Consider the following 15,899-nt stretch of genomic DNA (forward strand, 5'->3'; position numbering starts at 1 on the left):
CTTAAAGAAGGAACTGCGTATGTTCAAATTGGAATTTTTCTGAGCACTTTAAGAACTTCTTGTCCATATTGTCATGTCCATGTCAAGTCAACACTTTCTGTGACGGATTTTGATATAAGTTCCAACCCATTCCTGAAGTAATTACATGATTGTGGTTTTGGAAGCCAAATGGAAAACTAACATAGCAACATCCTTAGAGTCCTTAAAGTACTCAGAAAAATGGAAATTTGAACATCCACAGTCCGTGACAACTGGGTGAACTCCATCAACTGATGAAGATCATGGGATATGATCAAAAGCTCTGGGTGAAATTGTTTTCTCACCTGCTGTTTCCAAGGTCAAGAATAAACTCTGAACCTCATTTAACCAAGAACATTTAGTTAGTTAAATGTAAACTAAACTTAAAAGAATAGTTCAGCATTTTGGGAAATGTGCATTCACTTCGAGATTCGAGAGTTAGATGAGAATATAATATACATGTCTGTATGCTAAATATGAGGCTAGTTTAGCTTAGCATAAACACTGGAAAAAGGGGGAAACAACTAGCCTGGTTCTGTCCAGGGGTAACAAAAGGAGCCTACCAGCACCTTTAAAGCTCACACATTAACGCATTATATCTCACTTGTGTCTGTACAAAAAAAACAAAGTGTAAAAATGACAATTTATGGTTTTAAAGTGGGTTATGTGCCAAATTATTGCTTAGCCGGTCACATTGACTTTCTGGACTATTGACGTCACCGTGAGGTTGCCAGGCAACTAGCAGAATCACTGTTCCAATACATTTGACCACTGGAGTTTTTTGCAATACTTGTGTATTCGCCTTAAACAGCCAATGCACTGTACATTAACTGTTTACAAGCTATATATAAAATGAAGCAGTGTATGCACTGACCGTTGTGTGTGTGTGTGTGTGTGTCTGTGTCTGTGTGTACTAGTGTGGCAGCTCAGACCTCTCCAAGGAACTCTCCAGCTCTTTATTTTCCTCCAGTCTGTCTCCTTTTTCCTCTCGTTTATGAACGTTTATGAAGTAGATTCATAAAGCTTCGACATACACTCTGAACACCTTCAGAGCAGTGACATGGGTCGTTTTAGAAGACAGTTTTGTCATTAACGTACGAGGACTTGTTCTTTTACATCACATGCTTGTGTGTCAGTTTTCATCATCTTGATGATGTGTTAGATGTGTCTTGATGAACATTTACACCATATTCAAACTGTTCCCTGTTTCTTTATTACCTGGAAATCCATGTGTCTCCCTGTTCATTAACACTCAGTTGCAGTATCATGACAGGAGAGCCGGTATTAATCTGTCCAGAACAAGTGAGAAAAAACAGTTAACTGGATTAATAGTGGATGGATGAAGGATGTGGGTTGAAACATTCACACACACTGATACTTGGCTCAGTGATACTTAAGTTGTTAAAAGAAAAAGCAGGTGAACACTAAAGAAGGAACAGATTATAGGAACATATTGGTCTCTTTCTTCCTCTTCCTACAAATTTATTCTTCCTGTAATTAACAATTTAGTTCATCTCCTGTCTCTTTTTCAGTGTGAGATATTCTGTTAGTGACCTATTAAAAGCTGTGGAATGTACAGAGTGGACCCTCTGACCTTGTAATGGTTTGACCCACTAGTTCAGGATCAAAGACAAACTGCACAACCTGGCCGGAAACGTGGGGGTGGACAGAGGGGTCACATACCAGTTTCAGATTATGAAATCAGCACTCTGTGTATAAGAAACATTAAGCTTTAACCTGCTGCTTAGAGATTTATATTTGTTACACTGTCTGACAAAGTGTATGTTTTGTAACTGGCTTTACAGGAAGCTAAATCTATTTTGAGGTGAGGTTGACTTTGAAACAAAACGGATCACATTTCAGTCAAACATTAACGTTTTACTCACATTTCCCACATTAGAAATATTGTTATTCTGCTTTGAGGATTTGTATTTATTTTAGGAGGTCTTAACACTACAAAAGCACACCAGACACATCAAGCAGACTTGTCTATTTGTACCATTTTGCTAAGGCATATGATTAACAAGGGTATATTTTCACTGCTGTACATGATATGGCTTTTCCAGGAGGATTTGTCGTCATGAGAAATGTTTTGCCCTTGTGATGTTTCACATGAAGAATCCAGAAAATTGCTGTTTGGGACATCCTGGGAGCTGAAGGATATGAGGCACACAGCATATTACAGGGGTTAAGTTTTTGTTCCCTTCATGTCTGTTTGTTTGCATGCTTGTATTGAGGTCTCAAAAAGTCATTAACAGCCTCCAGTAAATATATGTGGAAAGTTAGGTCATGGATCAAGTTTTTGGTACAGATATCACCACCACGTGCCAAAAAGCACTTTACTTTTTCACTAAATACTCAGAACTGGTCGGCATAAGCACAAACTTCTTTTCTCCTAGATTCCTTGGTCCAACACCTCCATTTATGTCAAAACCCTTTTTTCATCACTCACCACAGCAAATGTCAGCCAATCTTTACCAAATTTGGCACAGAAAGTATTCGCACAGGCTGAGGGAAAAAGTATTTGTTTTCTAATATTCCATTATTCTGATTCTGTAATCTTAAAACCAGTTGCTAAATGTTTGTAGGTACTGCATGTTTGATGTAAATTGTCATAATTCCTAATCACTTTATGAAATGTCCCCAAATATACAATGACACATGCAATATGAACTTGTAGTGAAAATGTAATAACCTTTTGATTATAAGTTGCTCTTGGTAAGGAGACATGAGTCTAGGTTTGAAATTTTTAAATATCGCACCATTAATCCTCGTAGAAAAAATCCTGGCCCTAATATTGCCAGGATTTAGGTATTGTCCAAAGATCATCTTAATTTCCTATTAATGTGTATTTTGTTCCAGATGCAGATCCAAAAAAAAATCCAAACATTTTCAATTATTAAAATAAAACATTTAGAGGATTGGCGGATGGTGTTGTATGGAAGCAAAAAATGGCCATGAGGATTTGAGTCTTATAAACAACTGAACACCTAATTGTTAAATTAAATCACTGCTAAATACTTAATGCTGAAAGTTAAATAAATTATAGAAATGAAATATTTTACTAAATGTCTATCTGAATTTCTCCAATAGCTACGTATTTCAAGTTGTGCTCAGTCTGAATTTGTGAACCCCAAAAAAGTCATGGTTTTTGAAATTTCAAAACTTGAAATGACCTATAGGGAATTTCAAAAAGTGAAATTCAAACCACAAACATTCAGGTAGAATATATTTAAATGCTATAAATGGTGATTTTTAAATGTCAGTGTTCAGTGGTGGTTAAATGTCACGATTAGGTATTTAGTTGCTTAAAAAATTATTACGGCCTTTTTTGCTTCCATTTGTGTGTTTTCTAGTTTGCTCTGCACCAAATGACATCCCAGTATGAACTTTCAACCCTTCTGCACTCCTCTCCACTTACATTATTTACAGTATTGTTACAGTACTGTTCTGCATGTATACAGAATATGCCATATGAGATGTAGAAAGTTGAAGTCTAAAAGAAAGAGAAAGACAGCAAGTAGAAACATGTAAATGGAAGAAACCGAAAAACTGTTTCAGAATGAGAGAGAATAAAAATGTATGTGACAGGAATTCAGAGAGAGTTTGAAATCCATAGCTGGATAGGAACCAGAGGTTAATGATTGCCTCCAGTTTCCTAACATCCTCCCTGTTGAGCTAATCTACAATCACATTCTTTCATTCTAGGGGAAAGTGGAGGAGAGTCCCTCTGAACCTGATATCCCTGCACCACAGTCGATGAGCGTTATGGGGAACTGTTGAGGTGCCTCATTTACAGCAATATTAAACAGGCCATGTTGGACCAAAAACAAGTTTATTGAAATGTAAGTGCTGTGGCTGCACTGCTTTCTGGATTGGATTGCACCAGCTATTTGTACATCCTTCACTAAGTTTGTGTGTAAAGTCCTTCCTAATACTAGCTAGTTTTAAACTAGTGATTTACTAAATTGGGTTGCACCATTAAAAGCTAAAGCGGCTATAATCAATATTTTTAGAATAATGTATCAAATGGCTATAAGAAAGCAATTTGAAATGGGCTTGACAAAGAATTATCACCTGAATATGCAGCGCCCCTCGGCTTTACGGATCTTCATAGCAAGTTTTAGCTGGTTGTTTAGCTTCCGGCTTTTCCGGTTTTTGGCTGCAATAGGCAGCTGTTTTTCAGTGGAAAAAGCTCTTAAAAACCTGCTGCACAGCACCAAACAGCAGACAGACACAGTTAGGGGCTGAATACGCCAGGTGCTGTTCTGAAAACACCCAGCTGGGGGCGCTTGAGAGCGCTTTGGAGGCGCAGCGGGGTTTTTTTTCAGCTAAGATGCTTTGGTTGCTATGATACGGAATATCCGCGTAAGTGACTCTAGCTGACGGCTGCTTACCTGATAAACCCATGGTGAACGAAATGTTCCTCCAAGCCTAATTTTTCCTATTGATATCATTGTAGCCTGGGGATGTCATCTGGTACAGATATGGATATTCAGAGACCAGCAGTATTTATTTCTCCTCCACTGTCGTCGTCGTTCAGCACTTGTACATGTAGGATGTGATGGTTGGTCTTTGTGGTATTTGACCTGCCCCTCCTCCACTGTGAGAGATATTTCCCTTAGGAGTTGGTGGAGGCCAAAAAACAGAGCTAAAAGAGAATGAATATTGGATTTACACTCACCGGGTGACCAGAAACACAACTCCAAATGAATTATAATGTAGCTCCATAACTGCTACAGTAGATATGTGAATACGTAACAGTTTGCTAACGAGTTAGCCACACAAACTTAAAAGGTGATGATATGTCAGTGTTCACACCTTGTTTCCACTGCCCCCACGTCATTGCTGGTTTAAGGAATGTCTTGGCTAGTAAAGACATTAGTGATGTGTAAATTGGTTGCTAGGAAACTTCCATAGCATCATCCAATCAAAAGCAAGCAACAGTGTATTATTTATATTTGCATACATGGAGAAATACGTTTTAGACTTTGTAGTATTTATGCAGTTTAGAGCAAAAGGGAAATATCAGATTATGCTAACCTAGCTCACGTTATTAGGTCATTTGGTCTAACAGATTTATAATTTGAGGTAAATTGTTATTTTTGTGAAATGTAAAAATCTTTCTTCTTCTCTTCTAATCATATCCCATACTCTAAACGGGTCATATATTAGCAAGCTAACGTTAGCTCTGTGAGTTGGTTCATTTAGTTATGCAACAGTTACACGTGGCACTTAGGTGCAAATACATAAGAACTAGTTTGTGAGGTGTAACCTGTTTTATTCAGTGATGTGTAAATCTTAGTAAACACTTACGTTACAACTAGGCAATGTTTGACTTAAAGTGAAAATGTATTTTTTCTTAATACTCTGTCCTTATTTTAATTGTTCAGTTATCTCTTGTTGTATGCCAAATATATGACAAAAAACAAAAACATTCTTGAGTGTTTTTATGTCACAATCCCTCACTTTTCCTGTAGAATGTTAAAATATTTTTCATTGGTCATCTTGAACTCGGGTGTGTGCACATAAATGTATCCAACCAAATGTGCTTTGGAGCGACTAGTTAACCCAGTCCATCATATAAAACCACACTTGACCCTTCACATCCCTGGTCATAGTAGCTAGCAGAGCGATCTCATTGGTCAGAGGTGTGTATTTGCTGAGCCACACCCCATTTTGAGCGATCCAATCAAATCTAGAGGATTTGATGTAAATCCCTCTTGTAACTATACAAATTCTGTTTCACACTGAAATACGTCACATTGCTGAAGCTAAAGACACTCTAACTTCCTTTCTGCGTGACTTTAAGAGCAGCTGGTGCAATCTGCTCCTGGTCTATTGAGGTTACTTACAAATGATTAGCAAAAAAATTCAAATTGCTGTACATCCGCTGAGTTAAGTGATGTCAGGTTTAAGAGCATGGCAGATGGATGCTTGGAGAGTAAAAGGGAGTAGGAGTTCACCAAAGTCATCACACATATCCATTCGGCTGAGTTGATTAGCTAGAGAGCAGAAAATGGAAACCAGGAAAACAGGGTCTTTCTTACCCTCTCACACACACACCAAGATTCCCAGTCATGCTGACGAGAGCGGAAAAGGAAAGTTAAAATGCGTACACACACACACGCGTCTTTTACAAACACACATGTTGCAGAGGTAAAGGGAAGTGGCAAACGGGAAAGGGAAAGGCAGCATCTGTTTCCATCTATTCATCTGTTGGTGACGATGATGAGGCTGTAGTCAGAGTGAACATCCTGAACACCGCTTGCCCTATTGCCTGGTCTCTCTCTCACACACACATCATTCCTCTCCAGATGTGCAGCCTTGCCGTTGCTCCTTTTAGCATCATCTGTAAAATCACTCATGGTGCTGTGTGTTATTTCTCCAGAGACACCACCATGTAATAACACTGGATGTCTGTTTTGTTCAGTGGAAACAAGCATGTGACTGAAAACACTGCATTTGAGCTAGATATGCATATGCATCAGTTGCTTTTCTTTGGACCGAATCAGAGCACAAAAGTTAAAGGAGTAGTTCAACATTTTAAAATACACTTATTCGCGTCCTTGCAGAGAGGCGTAGCAGAAAGGTACAAAGCGGAGTAGATATGAGCTGTTACATTATTGGTTTCACAAGCATTGTTTGCATGCTTGTCAGTTGATTTATACTGACATTGTTGGCAATTTCAGTATAAATCAACTTGATTTTTTTGTAACTCATTTAAATAGATTTGTACACTTTTGTTTTTTACACTGTGAACAAGCCTGTATGTGCCAATCAGAGCCTGTGTCACTAATGTGGTTGTAAAACCACCACAATGGCCTGTCCCTCACCTTTCAAAATAATAAATGGTGTCATTATGTAATTAGCAAGCAAAATCTGAGGCTACAGTCTATGTTGTAACACCACCCGACCCTGACCCCTCTGTGTGATGAGGACTCACCCTGCCAGCATGATAGTAAATGGGTGGGCTTGTTTTGTAGTCCAGAGCAGTCTGTTTTATAACATCTGGGTGCCACAATTTTAAAGTTCTCTAAATTGATCATTAAAATCACTTTTTAAAATCAGCAGAGGCAGCGGCAGTTTTTCTTCTTCCTTCACATCTCTAAATCTGATTTGCATTCTTTAAACCTTAAGCTGCTTCTTAATTTACAGAAGTGTCCCATAGCCTTTTATGTCTTTTACGAAGCAGTTGTGGGTGTGGGTATGTGTGTGTGTGTATTTCACAAAGTGTAAGGCATTATTACCTGTCTCTAATTCCTGTGGAAGATGATTGATAAGCTGTTGGTGCTCAGCTCTGATACCACCCACCTGTGGGAACTTGTTTTTGTGTTCACGCACACACACACACAATGCTGCAACCTGTCAGCTCTTTTTTCTTTCTGGGAATATTTTTAAGTCTGGGGAGCAAAGGATGTTATGCTATCTTTTCTATGGCCATGACTGTTTTCCACAGAATGTGTCTCACACAGAGACATTCACAGATCTGGTAAATGCCATATCCTTCACTGTTTAAAAAACCCTGACACAGGCAGGTCTGTTTGCCTTTGACTGGAGTGAGGAACGTGAGGTCAAGGCAGCTTCAGGCAGTGTGTGTTGATTCCTGGTTGATGTTTAATCCAGAGTTTACATTACTGCACTGGGTGGAGCGTGGTCCCCATACCTGCCATCACAATTCATCACAACAGTGCAGGAACAGTCTCACCCAACTGATAAACCCGGCTGGAAATAGACTGAAACACTGTTGATTGTATGGTCACATGGGGCAGGCTGCGGACAAATCAGTTTAACTGAATTTCAGAGCAGATATCAGTATGTTTGGATTCAAACTGCTAAGAGAGTGATATCAAATAACTGAAATCATATCACATGATGTATCAAACAAGATACATTGTATGCTGGTCAATATTGAAAAGTTTGATTGAAAGCCAATACCAAACAAGCAATAGATCAGTGTAATATAGCTGAAATACATTCTAAATATATTAAACTGATTTTAGTAGCATTTGAAGGTCTTAATGTTTAGTGGGAAATATTTTGACTAAAGTATAATCCTCACATTAAAGGGCTGGTTCTAAATGCCTGTGAGAAACTATGTTTTATGTGAAGTGGGTGAACTGAAGCTTTAAACGTTGCAGAGGTAGCTTGTGCCTGTAGGAGATTTATTTCATTAATTCTACAGGATTTTTTTTTGCATCACAAATCTGTTCCTTTCTATTAGCCTGATGGTGATGCCTACTGTTCCACCCTAGGGCAGGGTCAACCTGCCCATCTGGAAAACGAATGACTAAAATAGATGAGTGCACTTCCTCTGTGATGGTAGTGATGTCAGGACAACGGCAGATTAACTGTTCTGATGTTTGATGCCAGTTTTCCAATACGCTTCTTTGTCTTTCATCTCTTGTTTTTCCAACAGATGATGCCTACCTCTGACCATCCCTCAGCACACATGACCGACCGTTCTGAATCAGTGAGTCCTCAGTTGGCATTTGTTGTCAGTCAAACTACACTTCCATTTTTCTGTCTCTACATTTGTGTGGTGCTCAGATAGAAGAATAAGAATTGATGAAAGGTGTTATCAGTCAAAGGATAAAGCTACACTTTTGTTATTGTCAACAAATCTCATGAAAAGATCAAAACCAACAATGAATTGATCTGACTTCCGAGAGTCCGAAGTATTATCTGTGTAGCCAAAGCCCTATTGCTCTCTGCGATAGGACTCCATTGTTGTTCAAGAACTATTAAAAATACATCAATAAACCACGTTACACTGGGTGACATGTTCCTTTATTACGAAGAACACAGGCACTGTATATTATTTTGAATCACTGTCACATACATCGTCCTGCTGCTGTAAATACTCACTAGCAAACACAATTTCTGTTAATCCGTGACTGAAAAGAGTCCCCAACAAATGCACTATTTACAGTACTCCTGTTTGAGTAATGTTTGCTAAAAACTACAGAGCCCAACTGTTTGATGAAATTACTGAGCATTTTTAAACAAGACTAAGAGTCTACAGCCATGCTAGCTCTGTGAGGCTGTACTTAGACAGAGTGGCGGTTTTGCCAACTTTTTTTCTAATGAAAGTAGCTAGCACTTGCTCCAAAAGTTGCTAAAAGTCGCCAGATGACGCTATATGCTCATTTGCGTGTTGATGACATCATCACACATTCATTTGCATACAGCTCAGTGCAGTGAGGGAGCCATCACCTTAATTTAAGACATATAAAACATAGATAGAGAAATCTTTGACCAAATAATCACAGACTCACTATGGGGACGTTGTGTATTTGAAATAAAAAAGAGGGAAAAAAATAATAATAATTTAAAAATCTACAAAGGCAGGGAGAAGATCAAATGAACAATTTAACTATTTACATATTTACAACATGTGGTATCATCTTAATCCAGAGAGAAAGAGTAAGAGAGAAGCACAAACTATCTATCTATATATTTACAAGCTATAACATCCTGATCCAGAGATCTGGAGGGAAAGAGTGAAGCTGCCCTGCACGCCGCACACTGACTGCCAGCGCACAGCGCAAGAGGAGAGGAAGAGCGATACTGTTGGCAGAAGAGCCGCAGCATGCATGGGAATGAATTACAATATAATATAATTGAGTATTTTTCTCGCCTTTTCCCTGATGGTGTGAATAAGTCGCTAAATTTGTCACTAATCACTTTTTAGAAATAAGGTCGCTAAGAGGGTCGGAAAAGTCGTTAAATCTAGTGACAAAGTCACCAAGTTGGCAACACTGCAAGGTGGTGCTTTGAGCTAAAAGCTAACATCAGCATGCTAACATGCTCTCAGTGGCAATGCTAACATGCTGATGTTTAGGCGATGTAATGTTAACCATGTTCACCATCTTAGTTTAGCATGTTAGCATGCTAACATTTGCTAATTAGCACTAAACACAGAGTACAGCTGAGGCTGATGGGATTGTCATTAGTTTTGCAGAAATTTGGTCATAAACCAAACAAATTAAACAAATTGAACAAATTAAAATGACCTGATGATGGCGCTATGTAAAAAGTTATTTCAACTTCATGACAATCCATCCAATAGTTGTCGAAACATTTCACTCAAAACCACAAATGTGAACCTCATGGTGTTGTTAGAGGAAAAATCACTAAAGTCGTTTGGATTCATCATTTGGGGACCCTGAATGCCTGTGGAAATTTTTGTAGCAATCCACCAAGTAGTTGTTGAGATATTTCAGTCTGGAAGAAAATGGTGGACTGATCAACCGACAGACCGACATCACCATCCGAGAGCCATGCCGCTAGCATGGCAAAAAATGATGACATCATTTGACCACAGGCCACATATTAATGAGTCATTATTAACCAAAGTTTAGAGATGTATCATAAGTGTGGCGATTTCATTCCTCTGCGGTTGTATAATGTAAATTCCAGATGTAACTTTTCTCACTAATCAAAGGTCTAAACATTAAACTTTCTGAAGCAGGAGGAACTCATTTACACTAATTAAAACTTTAAATACAGATTTTTTTTTTTTAAACCCTTAAAGGCAGCTCTACTCTTACTCGCTACTAAAAGCAGTCCTGACTGCTGACTCCTGAGTACTGACTCGACAACTTTGATACGACTCTTCAGATTACAAATGACATCAAAGAACCAGCAGCTAAAGTCTAATACAGCTAATATAACTACAGATCTTCAAACCCCCTCATTTTTATTCACACAAATTGATAGAATTCAGCTGTGGAACAGATGTTCCCTGTTTAGCTCTGTTTGTGTCTATGTGTCTTTCCTGTCTCTGACGTCACCACCGCTGCTCTGTCTGTCTTCGTAAAATATTGATCATCTCTCCACCCTCCCTGCTGGCGTTTGCCTTAATTGACTGGCAGACGAGTTCAGGAACAGAGCCGGAGAGATGACTGAAGTGACAGAATAAAACAGAGAGGAGAAAAGAACAGAGCCGGCTCATCAAGTTCTTAAACGTCAAGGCCTGACTCCCTCTCCTTTCCTCAATAAATCACACTGTCTCATTCCTCCTGTTTATCATCTGCTCTCACACTCCTCACTCTCTCCCTGCTGTCTGGGCTCTCTCTCTCTTGTTTTGATCTCGCTCCATCCATCTCTGCTTTCTGAGTAATGAGAGACTAACTCTGACAGGGTTTTTTCAGGCCAACACACTGGAACAATTCACTGCAAAGACAATTGCGTTGAACTATATGATATGGATGGGTGTGCGTATTTAAAGCTGCACTAGGCAGATTGTTTATGCAAAAAGTAGACCGATTTTACCAGCTTGAATTACAACGTGGTACTGCAGTAAAAGCACATCCCCACTGTTTAACCAAGTGAGGTTTTGCTGTCCAATCAGGAGATGACAAATCAACACTCAGAGTAGTTCAAACATTTTGGGAAATACTCTTATTTTATTTCTTCCTGAGAGTGAGATGAGAAAAACAATATCAGCCTCATGTTTGTGAGTTAAGTAACAAGCTGGACACAGGACGTGGTTATCCTAGCTTAGCATAAAGACAGGAAGTAGCGGGAAACAGTTAGCCTGGTTCTGATGAAAATTCAACAAGACTAACGGGAGTTAGTGCAAGAGCAGGTAGTTTGCGCGAGGTAGAGTGCAAAATGAAGAGCAGCACATAATCATAGAAAGCAGCTAACTAGGATGCTATGGACTACAACAGGATGTAAACAATCGCAATATAAATTTTCTTAACTGGAATTGTCATCCTCTCTTATTTTCTTGTTATGCTTGAGATTTTTTACAAAAGTTCCGGTGGGATTGGAGGGCAAAATTACATAATTGTGGGAATTCAGAGATGCACAAAATTAACTTTTTCACCATTGGAGTTCAAAGTTCAATTTAGTTGAACTTTTGCCGCACAGCCTTGCAAAAAATCAGCATTGTGCTCGCCGCTCTTGCTCTGCACAATGTCTAACCTGTGTTTTAGGGGTGAAAGCCCTGTCTACAGCAACACTAGCAGCTCTGTGAGGCTGTACTGAGGCAAAACTGTGCTTTGAGCTAAATGCTAACGTCAGCATGCTAAAAGGCTCACAGTGACGATGCTAACCTGCTGCTGTTTAGCAAGTTTAATGTTGACCACAATTACCTTCTTCGTTTAGTGTGTTAGCATGCTAACATTTGCTGATTAGCACTAAACACAAAGTACAGCTGAGGCTGATGGGAATGTCATTAGATTTTATAAACCAAAGTGTTGGGCATATCAAACATTTGACCTGATGATGGTGCTAGATTGTGCTAAAAAGGTCAACCCTAAAACACTGCAGCATTATTGAAAACATTTCTTTGCCCAATTTGTTGTTATTTTTGTATGACATTACGTCACATCAAGGTATTTCCAGAGGAACTGCAATGGAGTTTGAGAACAGATTTGTTTTGGAGCCTGCACTACACAATATAAGTCAGACTAAAGTCGGGTGATGTGTTTTGGTCTCCAGACATGTCAGGCAGCAGGGAACAATGTCACACCAGACGATCATGTCAAAAAATTCTGACATGATGCGTCCCAGACACTGAAAAACTATCGAGTGTCAATCCAATGCTCATTTTTGTTTCTGACACACAACATACTGTTTGTTGAATCCAGCGTTACCGAGCTGAAATCATGTACTTTGATCCTTTCCCATAAAGGGCGGCTTACTTTCTTATGACTGGAAAAGCTTGTTCCAGTTATGTTATTGCTCTCTCCACCTACCTTAATCAAATACATTGTTGCCAATTGTTTTGATTGGAAAAAAGTTAATAGACTTGCCGCTAGCATTCATTTGCCCCTAGCATTTGAGAAATAAAGTCGCAAGTTGGCAACATGGACAAATGCAGCAAGTACAAACTTGTTCTCTGGGATTGTTAAAACACATTATGTGAAATGTAGGAAACCACCAACAGCCACTAACCAAAAACTCAAAAATAACTGTTGGATTGCATTGAACATCATAGACAATGACATACAGTATATACCAGCTGAATGTAACATTTGCACAGATGTGTGTGTGTGGCACAGTCAGGACTCACCTCTGAGTGTGTCTGAATGAAAGGGTACATGTATGATTTTCTTTCTTAGTGTGAGCAAACACATCACAGCGTTGATGACAGCAGTTCAACTTTACTGACAGTTGTGGTGCTGATGGCTAAAGAATGGAGTCTGTTATCACATAGTGTAACTACTTACAATAGAAAGTATTCTTGGTATGTCCAGCATATTAAATTGTTATCCCAAATATAGTTTGTATATATATACTTTGTATGGTTGCTTTGCCACTGTAACAACGAATATAGTGGAATAGAAAGTTTTATTGAGCCATGTGACTTGTCATTCATTGATATGTAGCAACAGAGAAAAGTGTAAATGAGATCTTTGTTGTATCTTGGTGCCATCTTTGATAACTGTTATCATAACATCTGATCTAACTGCTCATTACTTTGGTGTTTTTGTTGTGCATTCTCTCAGAGATCAGTTACTAACCAAAATGGGTTTTCTGTTGATGAAGTTTCCGTAGGTGTGTGCACTTTCTTTTGTATGATCAACCACTGTGATCTAGCATTTCTCATTAGAACTACATACTTCTGCTATTTATGCTCCGAAAAATACTATTCCCTCTTGTGGCCCACAGATTCTTGATGAAAAAGCTTCCAGTCACAGCATGTTTAGGACAGCAGGTTTTTCAATTGTTTATTTAAAATGCTGCTGATTTGTACTTTAAAGCCACTGAAAACTTGATTATAAATCTTAAATTTGTCTTCGTAATGTTACATTTTCATGGCTAAATAAGCAACAATCACAGTTAAAGAGTTTAATACTCATAAACTCAGCTAATCTTTTGATTTATTAGGACTGTGTGGGTGTGGTTTGATTACATTTGATTGACAGTGCTGGCAACATAAGCAAAAAAAAAAAAAAACAAAGTCGTGAACCTGTGTTCCACTAGCTTCTGTAACTCAATGCAATCTCTTTTCTTTCTGAAAAAATTAAGCATGTTCCTGGTGTTTACTGTTCATAGACCAATCAGCATCCACTATAGCAGTTGCTATAAGAAGTTGAAACCATTGTGATTCTAACAAAGTTAAACAGCATTTAAAGTTAGCAACAAGGCAGCACGGGTACTTACGTCATCGTAACTTGGTTCGCCCATATCCATAAAACTCAGCAACTCTCTCTTCTAATGTTGTTTTTTCCAACTTTTTAGTTGTAATCTCTGTTGACTTAAAACTTCTACAGCGTTCAGTCATCTCTGTCCTGCTGCTATTACAGCAGTGGTTCTCAAACTTTTTCCGTCATGCCTTCTTCAGGAGCTGAAAAATGTTCATTCAAAGTTTCACTTAGGCTTACTTTAAAATGTGAAGGTCTTCTAGCTGACTTCCTAACTAGCACTAGCTTTCAGATAAGAGGTGTCCCTGTGAAGCAGCGTCTCATGGCATCCAATGTATTAAACCCCCAAAAAATTCAGATCGTGTTATATAAATTCTGATTCTGATTCTGAAATCCTTTGTTGCAAATCTTATCTTTGTACGTCCAGTGTACAATTGGTGGGGTGACATAGTCTCTAGCTGTTCCTTTTTCAGAAAAAGGAACAAAACTTTACTTTAAATATTTTACTAACTGAAAAAGTAATTACATTGCTTTACTAATTACTCAACAGCAAATTGGTTATATTACTTGTTTCTTTATTTTCGTTACTACTTGGAGGTCTTTACTGACCATCAACAGCTAGCTTAGCGTTAGCCCCACTGACTGCACGCAGCACTCCAGAAGTCCTTTCCGCACAGTGAAGCTGAGGGGTTCACACACACACTCCAACTCTGAATAAAACCCAGGTGATTCCTGAATGTAGGCTGTGGTTAACATTATCAAGCCAGACTCAATATTAAGACAAATTTGGAGTTACCAGGTCACATTTCTCCTCTTTTGGTAGCCTTTTCCCCACGCCTCTGACCCCTGCACCAAGCTAACACATAGTATATATCGCATCAGTCTGTCCATTGACAAAAACACAAATCTCTCATGTGAAATAACCAAAACCTGCTCTAACTTTGGCAGACATAGTGTGTTCATGTAGGACACCATCATAGAAAGAAGCTGTTTGAGAAAACAGTTTTTCAGGGCCTCCTCCATCCTAGCACAGCAGCATTGTCTGATTAGTCAGATACACAACATCATGGGTTTTAATCAATTTCATATCCTGATCTGTGTATCCTCTTTCTCGTTCCTTGTCACTTTCTACAGTGGACTACCTTAACTGAAGCAGTGATGATTGCACAACACTAATCCTGGAGTTGCAAAGGATTCAATGTCTTTCTCAGAGACACCTGAGCAGGAAGGAAGCTTGTTTTTTATGGGGTTTGAAACCACGTCTTCATGTTGAAGTTTTTTATACCACACTGCTCAAATTACATGTGCTGTCAAAAAATATTTAATGCTAATACTTTCTTTTTTGTCTGCTGGTCTCTTACATGCCTGCTAATGCATTTTGACTAGCTCATAACTGTTGTCACCACATTATGATTCTCTAAGTAAAATGTATTATTATAGTCCATCCTTCCTAGCTTCATCAGTTCATGTCTTAATGAAGGTTGACAAAGCAGAACAGCAGCTCTGGCCCTACAAGCTGTTTCTGCTTCATTATTTATAATCTGAGTCTCTTACTCAGTTGTCAGTGTTGGTAGATTTTATAGAGGATGTGGATTTAGACACATTCTGCCTTAGAGTAAAAAAAACAGTCTAAATAAATAATATCACTGACAAGCTCTATAAATCATGAGCTGTTTCTCAGGGGTCAGTGCTCTACATAAGCTATGATAAAAGGTTAATGATGGAGGGGGATCTAATGTGCTGCTGTGCTTTTTTGCCATGTCAGCCTTAGGGATGGCA

Source organism: Siniperca chuatsi, linkage group LG4 (genome assembly GCF_020085105.1).
Source record: "Siniperca chuatsi isolate FFG_IHB_CAS linkage group LG4, ASM2008510v1, whole genome shotgun sequence".
NCBI lineage: Eukaryota > Metazoa > Chordata > Actinopteri > Centrarchiformes > Sinipercidae > Siniperca > Siniperca chuatsi.